Genomic DNA, 26,688 nt, shown 5'->3' on the forward strand with positions numbered 1-26,688 from the left:
TTTGCCCAATTTGCAGCAAGTCCATAAAGAGAGAGAGCAGTTTTAGACTTAGTTTTAGGAAATGAAGATGGGCAGGTGGAAAGCGTGGCAGTGGGAGAGCATTTTGGTGGTAATGATCACAATTCAGTCACTTTTAACCGAACTATGGAAAAGGACAGCGACAGAAAAGGAGTTAGAGTTCTCAACTGGGGCAAGGCCAATTTACGAAACTGAGAAGTGATTTAGCGAAAGTGGACTGGAAACAGCGACGTGAAGGTAAATCAGTGTCAGAACAGTGGGAGGCATTCAAAGGGGAGATTCAAGGGGTTCAGCGTAAACATGTACCCACAAATAAAAAGGGTGAGACGGCCAAACCTTCCCGCCCACCACCCCCCCCCCCCCCACCCCATGGATGTCAAGGAGCCCAGAGCTAAGGTGGAAAAGAAAAGCTTATGTCCGATGCCGAGAACTCAAAACTACAGAAAGGAGAGGGGAGTATAGAAAGTGTAGAAATTAAATCAAAATGGAAATAAAAAAAGCAAAGAATGGGCATGAAAGAATATTGGCAAGCAGATTAAGATCAACCCAAATATGTTTTATCGATACATTAAGAGGAAGAAGATAATGAAGGAGAGAATAGGGCCCACAAAAGACCAAAAAGATAACCTATGTGCAGGAGCAGAAGATAGAGGTATGGTTATAAATATATACGTTGTGTCTCTCTTCACAAAAGAGGGGGACGATGCAGGTATTGTAGTTAAGGAGGAGGAGTGTGAATTATTGGATGTGATAAACATAGGGAGAGAGGAAGTATTAAAGGGATTAGTACCCTTGAAAGTTGATGAATCATCAGTGCCGGATGAAATGTACCCCAGGCTGTTAAAAGAAGCAAGATAGGAAATAGTGATGGTCTGACTATCATTCCTCAGTACTCACTGGATACAGTTGTGGTGCCAGAGGATTGGAGGATTGCTAATGTTGTACCTCTGTTTAAAAATGGAGCGAATAATTACAGGCCAGTAAGTCTAGTCTCAATAGTGGGCAAATTACTGGTATCTATTGTGAGAGACAGGATCAACTGTCATTAGAAAGGCATAGGATAATCAAGGATCGTCAGCATGGATTTGTTAAGGGAAGATCTTGTTTCAACAAATTGATCGAAATTTTTGAAGATGTAACAAGAAAAGTAGATGAGGTTAGTGCAGTTCATGTGGTCTACACGGATTTTCGGCAAGGCTTTAGACAAGGTCCCACATGGCAGACAGGTTAAAAAAGTAAAATCCCATGGAATGCAGGGAAATGCAGCAATGTGTTTCCAAATTTGGCTCAGTGGCAGGAAACAAATGTTAATTGTTGACGGCTGTTTTAACGAGTGGAGGGCTGTTTCCAGTTCCAGCGCCGTTCTGCAGGACTCTGTTCAGGGTTCCATGCTTTTGTGCTATACATTAACGATTTGGACGTACATGTAAGGGGCATGATCAAAACGTTTGCGGACGCCACAATGGTTGGGAGATATCGAGAAGAACATCTGTAGGCTGCAGGAAGATATTGATGGTCTGGTCAGATGGGCAGAAAAAATTCAACTTGGAGAAGTGTGAGGTGATGCATTTGGGGAGGTCAAACAAGGCAAAGGAATACACAATGAATGAGAAAATACTGACAGGTGTAGAGGAAGTGATGGTCCTTAGGGTCAATGTCCACAGACCCCTGAAGGTCGCTGAACAGGTCGATAAGCTGGTTACGAAGGCATATGGAATCCTTTCCTTTGTTAGACGAGGTATAGAATACAAGAGCAGCAAGGTTTTTCTGGAACTGTCTGACTCATTGGTTAGGCCACGCCTTTAGTATTGTGTGCAGTTCTGGTCTCCTCATTACAGGAAGGTTGTAATTGCACTGGAGAGGGTACAGAGGAGGTTTTCGAGGGTGTTGCCAGGACTTGAGAAATGCAACTATGTGGAAATATTGGATGGGCTGGGGTTGTTCTCCTTGAAGCAGAGCAGTCTGAGGGGAGATCTGATGAAATTTAGATCTGATGAAATTTGCAAAATTGTGTGGGCCTGGATAGATTGGAGGAGAAGGATTTATTCACCTGAGCAGATCGGCCAGTGACTAGCAGGCATCGATTTAACGTGATTGGTACACAAATTAGTGGGGAGATGAGGGAAACCCTTTTTCACCCAGAGGGTGGTGTTTGTCTGGATCTCATTGCCTGAAAGGATAGTTGAGGCAGATCCACTCAACATATTCAAAAGGAGTCCGGATATTCATCTCAAGTGCCATAATCTGCAGGGCTACGGACGAATAGGTGGATCTTTTTCCCTAACACAGACATGATGTACCAAGTTGCCTCTTTCTGTCCTTGAACTTTACATGATTCTACGATTCACATATAACAGATATGATCCAGTATGCATTATTGCTCATGGTTTCATATTTAACCGATGTGGTCCAGTGTACATTACATTTGTACACTTGACATTTACAAGATCTGGTTGAATCCAGATTATTATTACCTGCTCTAAAGTGACCAGATGAATTTCCATTCTTTTTATTCCTTTTTTTCTGAATTAGACATTTTTGTTGTATTTGCCTTACCTGTCTTCTTTCTTTCTATTTTATATCAAGTGTGGGGGCAGACCCAATGCAGCTGCACTCTGTTTCTGAGCTGGTTCATTGGCCAGCTCTCACTCTCAAGAGAGTCAGCCTGTTTCCTCCCATCACCTGCTATCGTGGTGTTACGGAATATATATGAAAATGAGGTGTTATAGTCTGGATTGCAATTCACACAGCTTGGTGCAGCATTCTGATCAATTGTTTGCTTTGTTCCCAATCTCCGATTCAGTGTAAACAGATGTTTCATCCCATTCTTCAACTCTTCCGTGAACGTTCCCGGTGTCAGTCCACAGATACATGTGTTGTTACAACAGCTGACAAGCTGCAGCAGGCATCCCGTTTGCTTGGTGATGTATGTTGCGTTACTGTCGTATTGTTTGTATAATTGTGGTCCCCCACACCCACCACCTCAGGCAATGCGCAACAGATGCCACCCAGTGAATAGCGGAATTGCCAGACATAGTAAAGAGCAAGATCATTGATCTCTTCCAGTTCTTGCTGTCTGGATCATTTTAGTCATCCATGCTGCGTAGCAGTGCCCTGCCGGAATATATTGGACGTAGGAATATGTTGGACAGTGAGCGCATTGAACAACAGGATGAAAAGGTTCGGCTGTAAATGCGTTAAAATTCTGTCAAACCACCCATCCGCCACGGATAAATATGCCTCTGATCTCTCGCTCTCTGACGCCGAAGGTTCTGTACTCAGCAAAGTACTCCGTTTTATCACCTTACGCCCCACCTCAATGAATCTCGCACTCGACATAACGTTGAGCTGATCTTCCATCGCCTGCGCCTCGGAGCTCACTTCTTTGACCAGGAGAACCCCCACCCCGCCCCCAACCGATCAGCAGACCCATTCACCCACCTCCAGCATTCTCCCTCTACTTGGACCCCTCCCCCAACCTCTTACCCGCTCTTGATCTTTTCATTGAAATCTGTTGGCGAGGCATTGGTCATCTCAATTTCTCTGCCCCCCTGACTCACTCTAACCTGTCCTCCTCTGAACTTGAGACATTCCGTTCTCTCAGGTCTAACCTCGACATTTTCATCAAACCTGCAAGCAAGGGTGGTGCTGTTATTGTATGACATACCGACATCTGCCTTGTAGAGGCTCAGCGCCAACTTGCAGATGCTTCTACCTACCTCCACTGAACCATGACCCCATCACCGAACATCAAGCGACTGTCCACAAGACAATCACTGACATTTCCAACCTCATCATCCCGCAATCCTGGACAGCCCACTTCTACCTCCTTCCCAAAATCCACAAGCAGGACATCCCTAGCAGAACCATTGTGTCAGGTTGCTCCTGCCCCAATGCACTGATTTCTTCCTATCTTGCCTCTATCCATTCTCCACTGGTCCCGACTCTTCTGACCTACATCTGAGACTCTTCTGAGGCCATATGTCATTTTTACAATTTCCAGTATCCTGGCCCCAACCGCCCCCTTTTCACTATGGACGTTCAATCTCTCTACACCTCCACCCCCACCAGGGCGATTTGAGGATTCTCCGTTTCTTCCTTGAATAGAGGCCCAACCAATCCCTATCCACCACCACCCTCCACTGCCTGACTGAATTAGCTTTCACATCGAACAACTTCTCCTTCAACTCCACTCACTTCTTTCAAGTAAAAGGTGTTGCTGTGGGGAACCGCATGGATCCTAGTTATGCCTGCCTTTTAGTGGGATATGTCGAACATATGTTGTTCCAGTCCAACTCAGGCTCCCTCTCTCAAGTATTTTTCCGGTACTTTGATGACTGTATCGGTGCCGTTCCCTCCCCGAACTGGATAACATTATCAACCTTGCTTCTCTCAGGTTTACATGGTCCATCTCTGACACTTCCCTTCCTCGACTTCTCTATCTCTATCTCTGGAGATAGGCTGTCCACTAGTGTACGTTAGAAGCCCACCGACACCCACAGCTACTTCGACTACACTTCTTCACACCCTGCCTCCTGTAAGGATTCTATTTCATTTTCCCAGTTTTTCCATCTCCGACGCATCTGCTCTGATGATGCTACCTTCCATATCAGCGCTTCTGATATGTCTTCCTTTTTCCTCAACCGAGGATTACCTCCCCACAACTGTGTTTGACAGGGTCCTCAACAGTGTCTGGTCCATTTCCCGTACCCTACCCTCGCCCCTTCCCCATCCTTCCAGAACTGCGACAGTGTTCCCCTTGTCCTCAGTTTCCACCCATCAGCCACCATATCCAAAGGATCATCCTCCGCCATTACTGCCACCTCCGATGTGATGCCACTGCCAAACGCATCTTCCCCTCCCTTCACCTTTCAGCATTCTGAAGTGATCGCTCTCTCTCTCTGCGATAGCCTGGTCCACTCCTCCATTACCCCCATCACCTCGTCCCATTCTCATGGCACTTTCCTGTGCAATCGCAGGAGGTATAATACCTGCCCATTTTCCTACTCTCTCCTCACTATCCCAGGCCGCAAATACTCCTTTCAGCTGAAGCAGCGATTTATTTGTACTTCTGTCCACGTAGTATACTGTTTTCGCTGCTCACAATGTGGTCTCCTCTACATTAAGGAAGCCAAACGCAGACTGGATGAACGCTTTGTGGAACACCTCCACTCAGTCCGAAAGCATGACCCCGGGTTTCCAGTTGCTTGTCATTGCAAAACACACCACTGCTCTCATGCTCACATCTCTGTCTTGGGATTGCTGCAGTGTTCCAGTGAGCATCAACGCAAGCTCGAGGAACAGCATCTCATTTACCGATTAGGCACACGACAGCCTGTTGGACTGAACATTGAGTTAAATAATTTCAGAGCATGACGGGCCCCCATTTTACTTTTTATTTAGTTTTTTTTTCTTCTCTCTTTTAAAAATCTTTTTTGTGTTTATATTATTTTATTTGATCTTAGTTTGTTCAGTTTGCCTACCTACTGTTTTTTTAATATTTGTGCTTGTGGCTGTTTAGTTTTCAGTCCATTAACACCCTATCTTTTAACACACCATTAACATATTTTTTGCCTTTGCTCCGTGACCTCTGGTCAGTTATTCTCTGTGACCTCGTCCTATCTACACCTTCTCTTTTGTTATCTTTTGCCCCACACCCCCTTTGACTTGCTTAAAACCTTTCACATTTCTAATATCTGCTAATTCTAAAGAAGGGTCACTGACTTGAACGGTTAACTCTGCTTCTCTTTCCGCAGATGCTGTCAAACCTGTTGAGTATTTCCATCATTTCTTGTTTTTATTGCTGCAATTTATTGACAAGTTTCATGGCGCCTATGGAACTGATGAAAAAGACATTTATCAGCAAGTAAGTACTGTTAATTCACTTCAGTTTGATTTCAATGAATGCCACCATTAGGTGCACCATGTCGTGGCCACCAAATAATGAGTGCCATATTTGGTGAGACGGCACTTCCCTCTGGACAGGATCACAATCGTCAGCAAGTTCACTCTAAGAGAGAGAAAGAGCAAATTAACAATAAACCAAACCAGGAAACAGCCGTAGTCCCTGCTGCTTGGCACGAATTCCAGGCTTGATGTTGTCTTTGCTAATTGGATCTAGTTCCGTACACAAAACTCATCTGGTGTTGCAATGAGGGCCGTTCAAATGTACAAATCACCGTTAATGAATTGCATTTTACAGAAATTGAGTTAAGGAAAAAAAGGAATTGAGGAAAAAAACGAAGAATGTGGAAAATTCTGATAGAACAACGTTAAAGGGAGCTACACCAGTGAAATATTACATGAAGGAGGCAGAGAACAACGCAAGAGTAATGTGAAAATCCAGATCGCTGCGACTGTTCTCAACCCGTTCCATTCTTACCGATCTAATCACAGCCTGAGAATTGCCTGCTGTGGTTTCTCTTCCTGCTCCAACACTTTTACCTCTGGTGTCCCCCATGGATCTATATTTTACCACTTATGTTTCTCATTTGCATGCTGCGCCTCAAAGACATCATCCAAAGTACAGCATCAACTTCCACATTTCTGTCGACTACACCCGACTCTACATTACCAAATTCATCTCTCTCAACTCCTCGACAGCCTCTAATTTCTCAGACTGCTTGTCTGAGCATCCATGATGAAGAGACATTTCCTCCAGTCACAGTTTGGGAAGAGTGACCGTTGTGTTTTTCCCTTGGCACAAACATCGTCCCCTGGCTATCAAATCCAACCCCCTCCCTGGCAACTGTCTGAGTTGAACAACACTGTGCGCAGCATCAATGTCATATTTGACCTTGAGATGAGGATCAGAGCACAGAACCGCACCATCATTAAGACCACCGATTTCAACTTCTGTCCGTTACTCAACTCGGCCCCTTGATCAACTCATCTGCTGCTGCAATCTTCATCCATGCCATTGTTACCTGCAGACTTGAATATTCCAATGCACACCTGAATGGCTTCCCACATTCTTCCTTCCATAAACTTGAATCATCCAAATCTCTGCGGCCTTTGTCTTAACTGATACCAAGTCCCGTTCTCCGATCACCGTGGTGATCGCTGGCCTACATTGGCTCCCTGACCAGCAACGCCTCGATGATAAAAATGCCATCCTTGTTTTACATTCCTTCGATTTTCTCGCCCCCACTCTAACTCGGTAACCTCCTGCAGCTCTAAAATCTTCCAAGATATACTAACTTGATTGAGTTTTTTGAGGAAGTGACGAAGATGATTGAAGAAGGAAGGGGAGTGGATGTTGTCCATACGGACTTCAGTAAAGCTTTTCATAAGGTCCCACATGGCAGACTGGTGCAAAATATGAAGTCACACGGGATCAGAGGTGAGCTGGCAAGTTGGATACAGAACTGGCTCGGTCATAGAAGACAGAGGGTAGCAATGGAATGGTACTTTTCTGAATGAAGTGCAGTGACTAGTGGTGTTCCACAGGGATCAGTGCTGCGACCTTTGCTGTTTGTAGTATATATAAATGATTTGGAGGAAAATGTAGCTGGTCTGATTGGTCAGTTTGCGGACGACACAAATGTTGGTGGAGTTGCGGATAGTGATGAGGATTGTCAGACGATACAGCAGGATATAGATCGGTTGGAAACTTGGACAGAGAAATGGCAGATGGAGTTTAATCCGGACAAATGCGAGGTAATGCATTTTGGAAGATCAAATACAGGTGGGAAATATACAGTAAATGGCAGAACCCTTCGGAGTATTGACAGGCAGAGGGACCTGGGTGTACATGTCCACAGGTCACTGAAAGTGGCAACACATGTGGATAAGTTAGTCAAGAAGGCAGACGGCATGCTTGCCTTCATCGGTCGGGGCATAGAGTATAAAAATTGGCAAGTCATGCTGCAGCTGTACAGAACTTTAGTTAAGCCACACGTGGAATATTGTGTACATTTCTGGTCACCACACTGCCAGAGGGACGTGGAGGCTTTGGAGAGGGTACAGAAGAGGTTTACCAGGATGTTGTCTGGTCTGGAGGGCATTGGCTGTGAGGAGTGGTTGGATAAACTCGGATTGTTTTCACTGGAACGACGGAGGTGGAGGGGCGACATGATGGAGGTTTACAAAGTTATGAGTGGCGTGGACAGAGTGGATAGTCAGAAGCTTTTTTCCAGAGTGGAAGAGTCAGTTACTGGGGGACATAGGTTTAAGGTGCGAGGGGCAAAGGTTAGAGGGGAAGTGCAAGGCAAGATTTTTACACAGAGGGTGGCGTGTGCCTGGAACTTGCTGCCGGCAGAGGTGGTGGAAGCAGGTGCGAAAACAACTTTTAAGAGGCACCTTGTCAAATAAATGAATAGGATGGGAATAGAGGGATACGGGCCGCGGATGTGCAGAAGCTTTTAGTTTAGACAGGCATCAAGATCGGCGCAGGCTTGGAGGGCCGAATGGCCGTTTCCTGTTCTGTACTGTTCTTTGTTCCTTGTTATTTGTACCCCAGGATCAGTATTACAGACACAGTGGGGCCGGTCCACTCTCCCCCAGGCTCAGTGATAATGATACAGATGGTCCAGGCTACTCGCCACCAGGGTCAATGAGGCAGACAAAGTGCGGTAACGCTGCTCTCCCCCAGGCTCAGTGACACAGGCATTGTAAAGCCGGTCAGCTCTCCCACAGCTCAGTGATGCAGACACAGCGGGAACAGTCTGCTCTCCCCCAGGCTCAGTAATAATGACAAAGTTGAGCCGATCTGCTCTCCCAAGGCTCACTGATGCAGAAACCGTGAAGTCGATCTGCTCCCCTTTAAGCTCACTCATAAAAACACAGTGGAGTTGGTCTGCTCTTCCCCAAGATCAGCCACACGGACACAGTTGTGTCGGTCTGCTCTCACCCCGTCTCAGTGATGTAGACATAGTGCGGCCAGTCTGCTCTCTCCCAGGCTCAGTGATACAGGCACAGGAGGGCCGGTCCTCTCTGCGTCAGTCTTAGTGATACAGACACATTGGGACGGGTCTTCCCTCGTCAGGCTCGGTTAAACAGCCACAGTGGGGCCAGTCTGCCCACTCCCAGGCTCAGTAATGCAGGCACTGGTGGGCCGGTCTGCTCCCCTCCCAGGCTCAATGACACAGACACAACAGGGTCAATCTTCTCTCCCCAGGCTCAGTAACATAGAGTAGGGCAGGTCTTCTCTCCGTCAGGCTCAGTGATACCGACACAGTGGAGCTGGTATGCTCTCCCCCAGGTTCAGTGATACAGACACAGTGGAGCCCGTCTGCTCTCCCCCATGTTCAGTGATGCAGACAAAGTGGGACTGGTCTGCTCTCCGTCAGTCTTACTGATGCAGACACATTGGGACGGGTCTTCTCTCCATCAGGCTCAGTGATACAGACACAGTGGGGCCAGTCTGTCCTCCTCCCAGGCTCAGTGATGCAGACGCTGATGGTCCGAACTGCTTTAACCAGGTTCAGTGACACAGTCACAGCAGGATCAATCTGCTCTCCCCCAGACTCAGTGACACAGAGTGGGGCGGGTCTTCTCTCCGTCAGGCTCAGTGATACAGACACAGTGGTGCTGGTCTGCTCCATCCAGGCTCAGTCATACAGAAACAGAGAGGGCCTGTATGCTCTTCCCAAAGATCCCTCATACCAGCACAATGAGCCCAGTCTGCTCTCCCCAAGACTCACTGAAACAGACACTTTGGGGCCGGTCTGGTCTCCCCCAATCTCAGTGATACAGACCCATTGGAGTTGGTCTACTCTCCCCAGGCTCAGTGATACAGACACAGTGGGGACGCTTTGCAAGGCTCAGTAATAGAGACACAGTGGAGCCCTTTCTGCTCTCCCCCATGTTCAGTGATGCAGACAAAGTGGGGTCAGTCTGGTCTCCCTCAGACTCAGTAATACAGACACAGTGGGGCGGGTCTTCTCTTCGTCAGACTCAGTGATGCAGGCACGTTGGCACGGTCTGCTCTCATCACGTCTCAGAGATATAGACACAGTGCCGACATTCTGCTCTCCCACAGGCTCAGTGATGCAGACAAATTGGGGCTAGTCTTCACTCCGTCAGGCTTACTTATACAGATACATTGGAACGGGTCTTCTCTCCATCAGGCTGAGCGGTACAGACACAATGGGGCCAGTCTGCTCTGCCCCAGGCTCGGTGATGCAGACACAGTGGGGTCGGTCTGCTTTCCCTAGGCTCTGTGATACAGACGCAGTGGAGACGCTCCGTTCTGCCCCAGGCTCAGTGATACATACACAATGGGGCCAGCCTGCTCTACCCCAGGCTCAGTGATACAGACACAGTGGAGCCAGCCTGCTCTGCCCCCGGCTCAGTGATAAAGATACAGTGGAGCCCGTCTGCTCTACCCCAGACTCACTCATGCAGACACAGTGGAGCCGGTCTGCTCTACCGCAGGCTCAGTGATACAGGCACAATGGGGCTGGTCTGCTCTACCGCAGGCTCAGTGACACTGACAGAGTGGAGCCCATCAGCTCTGTCACAGGCTCACTGATACAAACACAGAGCTTCCGATCTGCTCTCCCCCTGGCTCAGTGATACACACACATCAGGTCCGGTCTTGTCTGACCTCTATAGAGAATGTTATCTTGAAACAACAAGTATGAATTTTCCATTGACCAATTAAAGAATATGACAGCAAGATTCCATGCTTTCCGACTTTTGCGAAAACAATCAAACTGAAAATCAACATCATCTAAACAGTATTGAATTGGTAGCTACTACATCAGATTACAGATAAAGCTATTTCCCGTTAAGTTATTTACATACTCGAAAACCCCTGCACCACATTTACACATTATATAGTTTTGTCATCGAAAAGGTAATTAATATGGTTACAGAATTAACTGGCCTTGAGCAGAGCAGTGTTGCCACATCCAGTGGATTGGAAGCAACTGTTGGAAGTGTCATGGTGCGTCAAGTCACAATAGGCACTTGTGGAGGAATGACAGTCACTAAATAAATCCTTGTTAAACTTTATGTTAGTTAAAAAAATAAACCATCCCTATTTTCAACTGAAGCCCCTGTCAGTTTGTAATGAAGGTATTTTCTACTTGGTAAATGTCTTTGTCCTTTTGATGCCTTTCCCTTTCTTTGTATGTCTGTGAGCGTGCCTTGTGAACTTAACCCCCTCCCGAGTTCAAGACTGTGTGTCAATAAACCCTACTGTTTTGACTTAACTTTAAGAACAGTGTTGTTACAGTCTGTTACAAGTCAGGGTTCAAAAGCTGAGGGAGTGGAGGAATGCGTTATCAGGGTATTTTTCTTAAAGAAAAGGAAAAGATTTAAATCACAAACCGCTTGCAGACAGGTTGTTGAAAATATATAGAAATGTATTTGCAAAAGTAACTACCTATTCGGAAGATGACAGCAATGGATATCAGTTAAAATTGTAACAATAAATGCAACACAAGAAGGACGCAGCAAATATCACGTAACATGATCCCCAAAAAAGTAAAAAATACTGAAAATGGGCACAGTTTTTGCTGTGTTAATGTTAACTGAAATTTGCTGTGATAATGTTAAGTGATATTTCTCGTGTCTAGTTTAAGTGTTATTTTCTGTTTCCAGTTTAAGTGGCATTTTCTACAGCAATTTTCAGTAATGTTTGCTGTGACCAGTTGAAGTGATATTTTCTGTGCATTGTTGAGTTTATATACTCTGCGATTAGCTCAAGTGAAATCTGCTGTATCTAATATTTGCTGTGGTTATCTTAAATGGTATTTTCTATGGCAAATGTAAGTATTTTGTTGCTGTGATTGCGTGTTTGAATGTTTATCTACCCCCTCCCAGGTCCGCACCCGACTACTGCGGCTCCAGTTTGGGTAAACCTTGAAAATCCCTGGGTTGTAGCGATAGCTGTTGGCAGCCACGGAGCGTGTGATCGAAGCTAAACTTTAGCATTTTGATACTGTATTCACTTTAATGACCAATAAGGTCAAGGAAGCCATTTTAAGATTATCATTTGTCTTTTCAGCCATTTCGTACTCTGCATTTTGTATTATGGATTAACTATATGCATTGATTCTGCATTAAGTATTAGCCAGTCATGATTATAAAAGTAATGAAACATGATTAAGTTATAATGAGTGCATTGTTGTAGTTGATAAATATATTAGAAAGTCTGTTTATTCATTTAAAGTATTAATGAATACAAACTGTTTAAGTTTAAAGTTTCTGTAAAAATCAATTTCATATGAAATTGGAATCTTTCTAAACTCTGATAAGTTACCAAGGCCTTGTAAGAGTCTAGCTTATGAATACTGAGTTGCTCAGCATCAGATTGAAACTGGTATTGTAAAGAAAGCATTGTTCTCTATGGATAACACATTGCTGCCATTTCAAACCACGTGTTATCAACCGAAAGATGCAATTAAGAACAAACTAAGTTTACCAAACAACAGCTCTTACCAATTATTTAGTCAAAAATACACTAACTGCGACATACATGATAGTTATCTAAGGGATAACAATGAGGGTTCCATCAGGTTTCTGTGTTGGACAAACTCTGAAGTTCCACAAGTATGCACCACATTTTATTTCTGCAACCGGGTTCGATATCAAGAGCAGAGAGCTGAGAGCTTGAAAGTGATCTACACTTCAGCAAACCATGAAACCGGCTAAAGCTGTAAATGCCATTACCCTACGTTTATGAATTATGTCTTTCCTTTCCTAAACTTTCATATATTTACTACCCAAAGATTCCTGTTATTGTCTTATTTCTTTAAGACTCTTCTATACAAAAGTACATTTATAGGTGTGTTAACATTGCCAGCAAATTGCAATAACTGAAACTTATCAGGCAACGTATTATGCTAAAAAAAAATCGGAGTGAATCAAAGTACATGGGATCGTAAGTCTTCATTTCTTTGTCCTTTCCTTTGCTTCAGAGATTTAAGCATTTCCCAGAATCATTGAAGCAGAAAAGGGAGAATGGGATTAGACCCAGCGACCCTTTACCCTTTTTCATACTCTGCATCCTGTAAGGACTCCACTTCATTCTCACAGTTTCTCCTTCTCCGACACATCTGCCCTGATGATGCAACCATCCACAACAGCGCCTTGAAAATATTTTCCTTGTTGCTCAACCGAGGATTCCCCCTCTCGCCCCCCCGCCCCACGTTGTGGTTGACAGGTCCTCAACCGTGACTCGCCCATTTCCTGCAGATGCGCTCTCACCCCTTCCTCTCCCTCCAAGAACCGCGACAGGGCTCCTCTTGTCCCGCCAGCCTGCACGTCCAGAGGATTATTCTCCGCCATTTCTGACACGTCCAGCGTGATGCCACCACCAAACAAATCTTCCCCTCCCCTCTCCTGTCAGCATTCCGAGGGGATCGTTCCCTCCGCAACACCCTGGACCACTCCTCCATTACCCCGACACCTCATCTCCTTCCCATGGCACCTTCACATGCAATCGCATGATGTGCAATACCTGCCTTTTTACCTCCTCTCTCTTCACTATCCATGTCCCGAAGCACTCATTTCAGATGAAGCAGCCACTTACTTGTACATCTTTCGAATTAGTATACTGTACTCGCTGCTCACAATGTGGTCTCCTCTATATTGGGGAGACCAAACGTGTATTAGGTGACCACTTTTCCGAACTCCTCCACTCAGCCCGGAAACATAACTCCGATCTTCCTGTCACTTGCCATTTCAACACACACATCCGGCTGTCATTCCCACATCTCTGACCTGGGCTTGCTGCGTTGCTCCAGTGAACATCAACGCAAACTGGAGAACAGAAACTCATTTCCTGATTAGGCCAGCGACAGGCAACTGGACTGAACATTGAGTTCAATAATTTCAGAGCATGACTAGCCCCCATTGTTTTTATATTTAGTTTTACTTTTCATTTTTACTTTATTTTATATTACTTTGTTACATCATTCAATTTATTTTCGCCATGTGCCTGCCCACTGTTTTTATTCATGTTTGTGGTTTTGGTTAGAGCTTTCATTATTCAGTCATTTATACCGTCTCTGCACGAACGTGCTGTTTTTCACCACAACTTTAACACATCTTCTTTGCCTTTGCCTTTGCCCCATGAATTTCTTGTCAGTTATTCTCTGTGACCCTCTGGCCTATCAAAACCTTCCATTTTGTTCTCTTTTGCCCTACTCCAGCTTTATTTGCTTAAAAGCTATTACATTCCTAACCTTTGCCATTTCTGATGAAAGCTCACTGACCTTAAATGTTCACTCTGCTACTGTCCCCACAGATGCTGCCAGATCTGCTGAGGATGTCCAGCACTTTTTGTTGTTAATCTATAACCCTTTCTTTAGTCGATTTACAAACTCATTTTCCACCCCAACCTCTTGCCTTTCTCTTGTTGCCTCCTTAATTTGTGCCTATCTTTTCTGGAACACCACGATTGAAGTCCTCCAATCAGACATCCGTCACTGCCACAGTACCATATCAGCTCTTATCAAAATCACAGATGTCATCCCGTGTGACTGAAATAAACATTAACTTTTCCTCCTCGAGTTCTCGACCTGTCTGCAGCAATTGACTGAGTTGATCAGTCAATCCTCCAAATCTCTCCACCATCGTCCCCGTGTCTGGAACTGCAATCATCTGTTTCCATTCTTATCTTTATAATCATTGCCAGAATATCACCATCAATAGATTCTATTGCAATTTCTGCAGCAGTGTCTCTGTTTATCTCGAAGGGTCTATTTCTCACTTGCATTCTGTCTGCCAGTGACATCACCCGGAAACAGAATGTCAGTTTGAATATTATAAATCGCTGTGAACATACCCCACACCACTCCTCCCTTATCATCTGTTGTCGAACAGTATTTGTTATGCACCACTGTTCCTGCTGCATCGTCAACAGGATTTTCCCCAATAAACTGTACCCAGGGCATCGTAAATTCCAGAACGACACCATTTCAACACTCTTCTTGCCTTCAAAACCCGTCTGGAAGTCGATATCTCTCACTACGTGCTCATCAATCTCGCACTCTCCATACGTTTGCCCTCGTGCTTGATGTCACGCTGTTTTAACCTGCTCTTTCATGCATTCTGAGATGTCTGGATGCAATGTTTGTGCTTGTGTTTGTCGCTGTGTGAGTGAGCGCCGCCGCGTTAGATTTCATGGTGTGTTTTGAATGAACAGTCCACAGGTTGTGCATTCATGCAATGCAGGATATTTGAAGAGCCGTTCTGGTCTTCAAACCGGAGCTGAAATTCTCACATGTAGCTTATATATTAGGACAGGGATCACAAGAAAAATAATAATGTACAATGGACACATTGATGGACTGGTAATAAAATGCTGCTAATGAGCCAATGTTGCAAATGATTTGTCAATTGAATATAAGTAACTGCTTGCTCTAATTGTGATTAAGAGCAGCTGATACTAATTGTGGAAATATTAGGGTACTTATGGAAGAACCAGTTTCCGCCCTGGGAGGGATACAGGGAAGTTGGTCTGGAGCAGGTAAATGTAGTCTGCACTTATAATATATGGATGATTGTGAATAAACCGATGTGGAAGTAAGACTGGTTCCTGCTTTATCCTTTGACGGATGCATGTTTATCAAATTAACATAATGGTCCTACATTTTGCGCCTTCTCAGGATCAGATCTTGTAATTGGCATGTTTCATGTTCCTTTGTTGATCGCTGTCAGGGAGTGGGATTTGACTGACTTCAGGCCGTGCAGGGCAGGTGAACAAAATATTCCATGAGGTTATCAGTCCCTCCCTCAGGTTAATTCAAACCAACAAGGAACCTACTCACCACAAAGTAAAAATCTGCAATCATTGTAATTCATGTGAGGGAGAGGCAGAAGAACATGGCCATACTTTTGCTGGCAGATTTGCCTTGAAGACTTTTGGGGGGGGGGGGTTTGTTGAATGTCAAGTTAGTAAGTGTAGAACTATTCCATCCTGATATTGTGCGAAATTGAACAGAAAATCACATAAATATTTGGGAACAACATGTACAATTAGGAGGGAAAATAGACTTTCTCGAGAAAAGAAAACGAAATTATTGAAATAGGAAGATGTTTGTACTGACAAAGGATTGAATCTGATTCACTAGTGAATCCACATCTTTCGTTTCTGTTTGTTATAAATGTGAAACCTGTGGCAGCGTTGCCTTGATAGCCAACTGAAATAGTCCTCGGGCTTAGAGGTTTCTTGCTGCTGTGTTTTGGTAACCCAGAAGATAGAATTATATCCTGGGGCCGGAATTGTATTACTTACTTTCCGTGGAACACTGCAATCCGTTGTCAATCCCTTCCAGAACTCTGAGTAAGAGCTGTGCTGCTAACAGCTTCCTCCATCACCTACCAACTGGACCCTCGAGGAACAGTTCCATCAACAAGAAGGCAAGGTTGGCCCTCCCATTAGCCCGAACCCCCGCACACCCATTCTGCATTCCCCCCTGTTACTACGATGTCTCTCCAAGCAGTGGGAAGATATGGTTCTTCTGATTTTCAAGAGTAAGCCTTGAATGCCCCAAGGTTCGTATACACAGCATCATAACTATCCATATTGTGACCTCCCCTTTAAAACATGGATGATAGTAGAGTGAAGGGTATGTCGGTAGTTTGATCTAAGAGTAGGTTAAAGGTTGGGGACAACATCGTGGGCCGAAGGGCCTGTCCTGTGCTGTACTGTTCGATGTTCTATGTTCTAAGCATTGATGGTGAATTGAATAGCCTGTATCAGATCCAATTACCCCTCTTCTTGTCCAGATATGACACAATACAGCGTTTTTTCCATGTTCTCCTGATCATTACAATGTATCTTTTCGAAATTATCACATCCAATCATGAAATTCGTGGCTTGTTTCAACAAATAGACCAACGACAGTTTATACTTCCCCCAACTACCCTGTCATTTTCCTCTTTCAATTATACGGTCAAAGATTGAGGTCAGGTTGAGAAGCAATTTACTCTGGAAAAATGACGGACAAACTGAAACTGTCTTCTTTCACTCCCACAAAAAGCACTGCATTTTTTGCATTGTTTGCATCAGATTTGGGCTGATGAAAGGCAACGAAAAATCGCATCACAAATTTACCATGAAATGGCCTTGTCCAACAAGAGAGATTCTAACCACCTCCCCTGATATTCATCGTCGTGGTCACTCCCCAATTACCACATTATTAATATCATAGTCGTTACCTTTGATCAGAAATTTAACTGGGCCAGCCAAATAAATATTGTTGCTCCAGAGAAGATCAGACTTTGGGATTTATGCAACAAATAACTCACTGACCTTTACATCTGCAATCTACAAGGTATAAGTCAGGAATAATGGAATACACCGCACTTTCCTGGATCTGTGCCGCCGCCAACAAAACTCAAGCGCCTCAGAAAAATCCAAGAAAATGGGCTTCCTTGATGGTCATATGATGCACCATACTAACGCTTAACGCTTTCCACCACCAGCACACAGTGGCTGCCGTGTGCACCATATATAACATCACACCGCAGGAAGTTACTATATTTATTTCGACAGCTCCTTTCAAGCATGAGACCGCTAACACCTAAAAGGATAAAGGCGGCAGACGCAAAGAAACATGAACACTTGAATGCTCCCTCCAAGCCACAGACATCCTGAATTGGAACGACATCGCCATTTCTTCATTATTGCTGGTCAAAATCTTGCAGCCTCCTTTCTAATTGCACTGCGGGTGCACCTAAAGCAGATGGAGTCCAGCGATTCAAGAAGGTGGCCCTCCACCACGTTTCCAAGAGATACGAAAGATACGCCAGCAATACCCACATCCAAGGAAAAAGAAGGAACAAACCTCATCTTGCTACTTCCGACTAAGCCCAGATGTGTGTTACATTGGTGCCCTGCCCCGCCCTGTGCTCAGCACATTCTCCACAGTTTATGAATAAGCAGTCTCCAAACTGATATAGTGATGAGGAGGAATTTCTTCTCTTGAAAGTTCCATCGCATTTAGAATTCACTTACCCAGAGTCAGTGGCGTCTGGGTCATTGAATATATTCAAGGCCGGTTTGGACTGACTTTTCACGACTTACTGTTGTCTCGCGGGAAATTGGAATTACGGCCATGGTCAGATCAGCCATTGTGGTATTGAATGGTAGAACATTATCCATGGGCTGAATGGCCTACTCCCGCTTTTATTTCTAATGACCTTATGATCATTGGTGAAAGGAAATCTGTTGCATATCTTGCACTTGCATAGAAAGGAGTTTCGGGCAAGCAAACCAGATCTTGGGTGTGACGGAAGAGTGCACAAAGATATTTTGTTCCACATGGTGGAAATAGAGGAGGATGATGTGTTGAAGCTGGAGGCGGTTGGACTGGAAAGTGAGAATACGTGAAGTAATATCATGGTTCTGGAAGGTAGGGAAGGAGGTGAGGACAGTTACTCGGGTGATGGAACAGATAAAGTGGAGGCCTCTGCAAAATCTATGTGAAGAATGTACGGTTAACGTGAAATTAAGAGACTGCAGAAGCTCTGGTATGGAAGATGGCATCGTTTAAACAAACAAAAGTCGATGAGGAAACTGAGAGAATGGAAGTTATTATTTCGGCAAAGTGGAGTTTGAGGAGGTGTGGTCAAGATTACTGTGGAAGTTGGTGGATCACAGTAAATATTGATGCAGAGTCTGTCCACTTAAATGGAGAGAGGGAATTCGTGGAAGAGAAGTATGAGTCACAGATGGACCGTTTTCAGGCGAGGGAGGTACAGATATTTCAATGCAAATTTAATTACATTTTCGAGCTCGATGCGAACAAGGGTTTGCCACAGCCACAATCATCGATGTATCGGATAAAGAGGTTTAAAAGGGAAACGGAGTAGCTTGGACCGTGTGAGGGAGAGAACAATATTGAAAATCCTGCCATTGTGTCCAGTTCTAGGCACCACATTTTGAGGAACAATGTATCGGCTTTAGAGCAGGTGTAGAAAATGTTCAAGAGAAAATTCCAGGGGTGACAGATGTTTTATGCCGACAGATGACAGAATCGGGGTTGTTCTCCTTCAAGAGGAAATTGAGAGAGAGTTTGATAGAGTTGTTCCAAACCTTGGGCTGTTTAAACAGAGTAGATAGAGAGAAACTGCTCTCATTGACAAACCTGGCGAAAACTAAAGGACACAGGTTAAGGGATTGGCAATAGAATCAAAACGACATGAGGGAAAACGTCTGTTTCCAAAGCACGTTTTGAGGATATGAAATGAACTGGCTGAGAGAGTGGTGAAGATAGATTTAATCAGAAGCGTATTGAATAAACAACTGAAGAGAAAAACAATGCAGGTTAGTGATGAGCAGATGTGGGAATGAGATTAGCTGAGCTGCCCGTGCAGAGAGCTGACACGGGCAAACACAAACAAAATGGCCAACTGCTGTGTTGCAACCATTCTATCCCCCGTTTTGTTTAAATATATGAATTGTTGAACGGAATTGCACAGCTAAAGAGAGCATCCAAATTATAGACGAACATCCGTTACAGGCTTCTCTGACATTTGGAATTTAATTTCTGAATTGTCATGCAGCGTGAAGGCCATCACTAAAACAACATGAAATCTACAGATGGGACTCATGAATTTTCCAGGACTTCCTTGATTTCTATTTAACACAGCTTCCAGTTATGATTAGTTGCTTATTGTGATCAGATTTGTCCAGACTTGGGGGTGGGGATGGGTCCAATCCAATTTTAGAGGAAAATATATTCCATCAACAGGGAATTAACACAGCTGCTGTAATCTGTTTGTTCAAAAATTAAGAAAAACTGTTTGAACAATTTTGCAACTTCAGTATCCCCTTGGCGATCCGAGAGGGTATAAAGTTAATGCATTGGGAATGTGTCACCTCAGAATGTATTTCAGAGATATTACCTGCAGCACGAACAGACCGATCACTCCAAGCAAAAAATGCACGGACCAATTCAATGGGTGAGGAACATATTCTATGTGATCCTTGCTGTAATTGGCGTTCCTGGTAAGTATCCCTAAACAGTGAGGATTTGTAAATCTGTGTATGAGCTGGTTTCTTCGATTACCATGAGAATAATAATATTACATGAGATCGAATGGTTACAGTTACACAGACACACACTCAATAATATAATTGCATTAATTTCCTGATTTATCTGTGCAGTTTTAATCTATTGTCTCAACTGTTTCAAGCTCGAGACACTCTGTATTGTAGAGTTATTGAATTATGAGGAATGTTGTGTTCTGTGGAATCACAGTTCAAAGCAGGAAAATCTCAGAGTGGAAGGATTACCGGAATTATGTGTTAATGTAGAAATATACAGTGTGCATGCACAAACTGGAGTGGAGCACCTGACCTCAGCGCTCATGTATAACTGGCACTCCAGAATTGCACTGATTGTGTCTGACTAAATGATGTGGACCACGTAACTCCAGGGAACACGTATTTCCTGGAGTATCTGTCATTGTATTCAATACGGTTCCCCATCTTACTCTGTCTCGAAGTAATGTTGTTGACAGCACTATCAGGTGCTGATTAATTTACTTCCCGAGCACAGTCTTGTAAGCGTTTGGTCATAAATGCACTGCAATAATAAATAATCCTCTTCAATATGACGAAAAACACTGATGACTATGACTTGTTAGCAGACAAGTTACTGATTTTTGCAGAACAGAATATGGGCATTCGGTACCACTAGATTAGGACTGTCTTCAAGCTCTGCACGAGCCTCTCTTCATTCCAGCTCATCTAATCCTATCTGTATATCCTTCCAATCCTGTCTCCCTCATGTACTAACCTCGCTTCTTCTTATTTTTTTCCATTGTAACTATTCCAAGAGGTCTCAATTCCACATTCCGAACACTCCGACGAAATAGGTCTCTCTTGAATTCCATCGTGAATTTATTGATGACCATCTTATTTTCAGGGAATGCAGAACAGGTCACCAGCAAAGGTGGAAATATCAGGTCCACGTTTTCCCTCTCTAACCCTTATATAATTTTAAAGGCCTCTATTAGTTCAACAGTCATCCTTCTCTTATCGACATAATAGAGCCACAACATATCCCAATAATTATTATCTCCCAGTTATGGTATTATTTCTGTGAAGAATACGTGCACCTGCTGGTTACCCTGGATATTATTATCATGTATAGTCCAGAAGAGTACACATTATTTATGTGTTCAATCACCACCTTTCTAATACGTTATTATGACACTTTTCTTTTAATGATATTCCTGTAGAAATTAATGTCTGTGCTTTGATCACATTTGCATTGAAATATGAAACTCCCTTTTCACTGTCACACAATTATACATCAGATGGAGTGGTCCAAGATGTATGAGTGTCACCTATCCGAGGGACTGGTTCGAGTCAGGGATGGGTTTCTTCGACCCCAGGGAGTGATTCGAGTCCGGGATGGGTTCCTACAGTGGGAGTGTTTGGAGAAGGGGTGCAGTTCTCCAGTCTACCCATTCTTTGGCTCCTCATTGCTACATTTAACTAGTTGACCAGCGTCCGGTGAGCGGGGTGCTACACCTCCTCGTCCAGGATTTGTTAAATCTGGAACTACTGGTGTTGGAGGCAGGTTGGGGTCATGGACCCGATCTGACCCGATCCCAATCAACACGGTTTTGGTGCTAAAAACCTTTTTGCCAGGGTTGAGAAGCAGAGAATGTTTTTCAGTAATTTACAGCCACTTCTCCCTTCACTCCTTTGCAGTTAATTTAGTCTCAATTGTGATCCTGTCCAAGGGAAATTGCGGACTCTCCACCTGCACCACCCGCTACCTGGTGGCCATGTCAACGGCGGATCTACTGTTCATTATCACTGAGATCATACTCCGGAGAATCAATAGGCTTTATTTCACATTAGATTTCCTGGACCTCACCTTTGTGTGTCGCTCTCGCTATGTCCTGATCCGTGCAGCCCTCGACTGTTCCGTCTGGTTCACCATCGCTTTCATATTTGATCGATTTGCTGCCATTTGTTGCCTGAAGCTGAAATCAAAATATTGCACCAGGAAAACTGCGACTGTGGTTCTATTCACAACCTGAATTCTGCTCTGTCTAAAAAATATTCCCATCTACTTTAGATTTAAACCTAGATGGGTAATCGACAATGTCGAATGGCGCTGTTATAATAAGCGAAGCTATTTTACTGACCCTCGATGGATTGGATTTAGAATGTTTGAAAAAGTTTTAACACCATTATTGCCTTTCATTTTAATTCTGTTGCTGAACGCTCTGACGTTCAGACACATATTAGTGACCAGTCGCGTTCGTCAGAGACTGAGGTGTCAGAGCAAGAAAGATAATCACAGTGACTCTGAAATGGAGAGAAGAAGGAAGTCTATGATTTTACTCTTCAGCATATCTGGCAGTTTCATATTTCTGTGGCTGGTGTATATGTTATACATTTTTCGTGTTGGTCATTTCTTAGATGATGATTCTTATTATATCTTTGAAAATGTCGCATACATGCTACGGAATTTAAGTTGCTGTACAAACACATTTATTTATGTTGCCACTCAGTCCGAGTTCAGAGAGCAGTTAAAGAGCGCCATAAAATATCCAGTTACATCAATTATTAAATTAATGAATAAACAAAGCAACTGAGACCAGCTTAAAGATCCAGTGGTTAATTGACAAGAGGAGACCGCTGGAGGTCCAGACGAAAATGGCCTGGAAGAGTAAATACAAATACTAGAGTTGTTAGGGACGGGAAGAAGGGGGTCGTGAGCCGGAAGATTGGAAGTAAATTAGCAGGAATTCAAAAAGATAATGAGCAGTGAGCAGAAGGAAAGAGATGACCTTCGTGAAGGGGTCAGGAGGAGAGTGATTGCTCGCCCTCAAGGAACTGATGTGAAAGAAGCTTGAACTGGATATGACACTTATCATTAAACAAGAACCATGCAGTTTAATAAGTATGCTAACTGACTTGATCAATTAGCAATAGCTGTAGAAGAAAACATTTATATTTAAAAAGCCTGGGAATGTTGAGGTGAATTGTTTACTGTCGTTGGTATTGTTCATAAGAAGATGAAAGGTTGATGTTTAACTGTTTTGTATCTACAAGGATGTGATATTTGTTCACACAGTGCAATATTAACTCAAGGAGCCTAGGAAATAAGAGATATACATACTTTTCGCGTACTCCACTCTAATTACAGAGGTGCAGTGACAGCATAAAATCTCACGTTAAACTAATGAAACAGTTAATTTAAAGGATATCATAATAAGGAATCGGAATCCCAAAAGATGGAAACTCAGAGTCTTTGCTGGTACACTTTACAATGGTGTTTGTGGTGTAATTATTCAGAAACACGGTTCAACGTAATGTCAATTCAGAGACAGGAGAACAAAGGGATCGCCTGTGCTGGCAACATTCAAGGAATCCTGGCCTTGAAGGGTAAGAAACTTCCATGTTGTCTTCAGTGTTTTTTTGTTATGTATTTATAACATCTTGCTTAATAAATTATACTGGATTCATAAGTAGTTGAAAATTCAGAACTGAGACTTTTTAAATAAATGTGTTTTACGCCTCAAAACCCCAAAACATACAAGGGTGCAACTTGGGGCCAGACGTTGATAAAAGCTAATACGAAATGACTGATCGTGAATTTGATTGGAATCTTGCTCTGATTAGTCTGACCAACGTTTTACATTCAGGGAAGGGAATTGCTAACGGAAACAACCAGACCGAGATCCGCAAGACCTGTGAATCAGATGTCATTTGAATTACGAGGAAAATGATTGGTAAAAAGCATAGAACAAATATCAGCGGAAAAGAGGAATAATTTATTATTTTAAGCTTCCAAGAACCATAGAATCAAAGGAACATAAAATGTTTAAGGCACAAAAAGAGGCCACTTTGAACCATCGTGTCTGTGCCAGCTGGAAAAGGATCCACCAATTCCAATCCCACCTTCCAACATTTAGTTCTTAGCCCTGCAGATAATGGTAGCTGAGGTGCATATCCAGACTCATTTTCAATAAGTCGAGAGTCTCTGCCTCAACCACCCTTTCAGGCAGTGAGGTCCAGATCCCTACCACCCTCTGGGTGAAAAGATTGTTTCCTTAATCTCCCCTCTATTTTTCTAGCAATCAGTTTAAAGGTATGCCCCCTCGTCACTGACCTCTCAGCGAAGGTGAATAAATCCTTCACCTCCACTCTATCCAGGCTCCTCAAGATTTTGTACATTTCAATCAGATCTCCTCACAGCCTTCTCTGTTCCAAGGAGAATAACCACAGCCTATCCAATCTTTCCTCCTACCTGCATTTTTCCAGTCCTGGCAAGATCCTCATAAATCTCCTCTGTACCCTGTCTCGTGCAATTACATCCTTTCTGTAATGAGGTGACTGGAGCTGCACAAAGTTCTCAAGTTGCGGCATAACCAATGAGTTACACAGTTCCAGGATAACCTCCCTGCTCTTATATTCTAAACCACTACTAATAAAGGAAGGATTTCCATATGCCTTCTGAACCACCTTATCGGTCCTGTCCTGCTACCTTCAGGGTCCTATGGACATTGACTCCAAGGTCCCTCACTTCCGCTGCACTTCTCAGTATTTTCTCTTTAATCATGTATTCCTTTGCCGTGTTTGACCTCACTAAATACACCACCTCACACTTCTTCAAGTTGAATTCCGTTTACCACTTCTTCTGCCCATCTGAGCAGACCATCAATATCTTCCTGCCGCCTGAAGTTACTCTCCTCGATATCTACCACAGGGCCAATCTTCTTGTCGTACGCAAACTTATTGATCATGATCCGTACATTAACGTCCAATCATTAATATACACCAGAAAAAGCAGGGGACCCAGTACTGAGCTCTGCGGGACGCCACTGGAAAGAGCCTTCCTGTCGCTAAAACATCCGTCAACAATTACAATTTGATTCCTGCCACTGAGCCAATTTTGTAGCCACCTTGCTGCATTTCCCTGAATCTCATGGGGATATTATTCCTTTAACCAGTGTGTCATGTGGGACCTTGTCAAAAGCCTTGCTAAATTCTATGTTGACCACATCAGCTGCCCACCCTCATCTATCTTCCTTTCTACTGCTTCAAAAAATGTGATCAAGTTGGTCCAACAAGATCTTCCCTTAACAATTCCATACTGACTATCCTAAAGTAACCTGTGCCTATCTAAGTGACAGTTTATCCTGTCTCTCAGAATAGATTCCAATAATTTGCCCACGACTGAGCTTAAGCTAACTGGCCTGTGAATATTAGGTCTATTCTTCACTCCGATTTTCATCAGAGGTACAATTTAGCAATTCTCCAATCCTTAAGCACCGCACCCCTGCATCCAGTGAGGACCATAGTGCTGAGGACGCAGTGGATAGCATGTTCAGCGAGGTGGTCACACCGCAGGTAATGGCTGCACAGGCAGAAGAGGGATGGCTGTCCACCAGGAGGAGTAGTAGACGCAGGCAGGTTGTGCAGGAGTCCCCTGTGGCCATCCCCTGTCAAATTGATATTCAGTTTTGGATACTGTCGGTGGGATGGTCTCTCAGGGATAGCAGCAGCAGCCAATTTCGTGGCATCACGGATGGCGCTGCTGTCCAGCAGGGCAGGAAAAAGAATGGGAGATCCATAGTGATAGGAGATTCAATTGTAAGGCGAACAGACAGGCGTTTCTGTGGCCGCAAACGAAGCTCCAGGATTGTGTGTTGCCTCCGTGGTGCTCGGGTCAAGGATGTCTCAGAGCGGCTTTTTCAAGGAAAAAGCATGTTGTCTCTTCAGGATTCTCCCTCGTTAAAAAGTGGTTAGAATTGGTTTGAACATGTGTTTCTTTGTCCTTTGCTTTTAGACAGAGAGGTGGGATGTCATTACATCCAGAGAACTTTTGCTTCACCTCTTTAAAACTAGTAGGGTTAACCCTTTCCGCTCGCAACTTAACAATTTGCTGAATGGCATTTTTTGTGAGATATAAATGGGATTTTGTGATAATTGCTGTTTCTAAATTGCCACAGATATCTGGATTGAATTAACTCATCTGGCTCCAAGCCGAATGGACCTTGAGTTCTTCGTTTCTCTAAATAAGTGGAACATATGTTCACAGAGATTAATCGACTTCAGCACTTTAAGACTTTTGCAACATTTATGACAGCATGGTGATATCTTGATCTGAAGGCTTGGCCTTCTTTTTTTAAAAAAAGGCAGGAATTGTCATTAATTCATTCATCCATTTGTTTCTATTTATTATTTTTCCAGAGAAAGTCTTTGCAATTATTTGCAGACAGCTTCCATAACAACTGTAGACATTATTGTCTCTGATGAATTCATCTGAAGCCACTAAACATGGAAATAATTGTTTATGACATTTAAATCAATAATAAAGAAATTATTATGAGTTGCTATTCCAAGTACTCAAAAGGAAATCTATCTGAGTTTAAATGGGTATAAACATACATAATTTTCAAAATCGTTGATGGAAATACCGTCCAGGTGGTTGCTCAGTATTGAAGGAAAACTTTTTTTTAAGATAAATGAATGAAAGATATTGTCAACTAGCGACACCATTATTTGAATTTGAGAAACTTAGATTTTTAAAAAATCAGTATAATTTGGTGCATTTCCTATCAACCGTAAAGGGGTATCTGAGGTAAATAATAAGCCAGCGTGCAGTTTAGGAATTAACAGCATTCCTGTGAAAGGATAATGACTGTCATCGAGTGAGGTGATGTGCAGGTGGGGTGACTGTCTTCAATCTGAGGAGTGTCAATGAAGTTTCAGCAGATAATAGCATTCTTCAA

This window comes from Heterodontus francisci, unplaced genomic scaffold (genome assembly GCF_036365525.1).
Source record: "Heterodontus francisci isolate sHetFra1 unplaced genomic scaffold, sHetFra1.hap1 HAP1_SCAFFOLD_236, whole genome shotgun sequence".
Lineage (NCBI taxonomy): Eukaryota > Metazoa > Chordata > Chondrichthyes > Heterodontiformes > Heterodontidae > Heterodontus > Heterodontus francisci.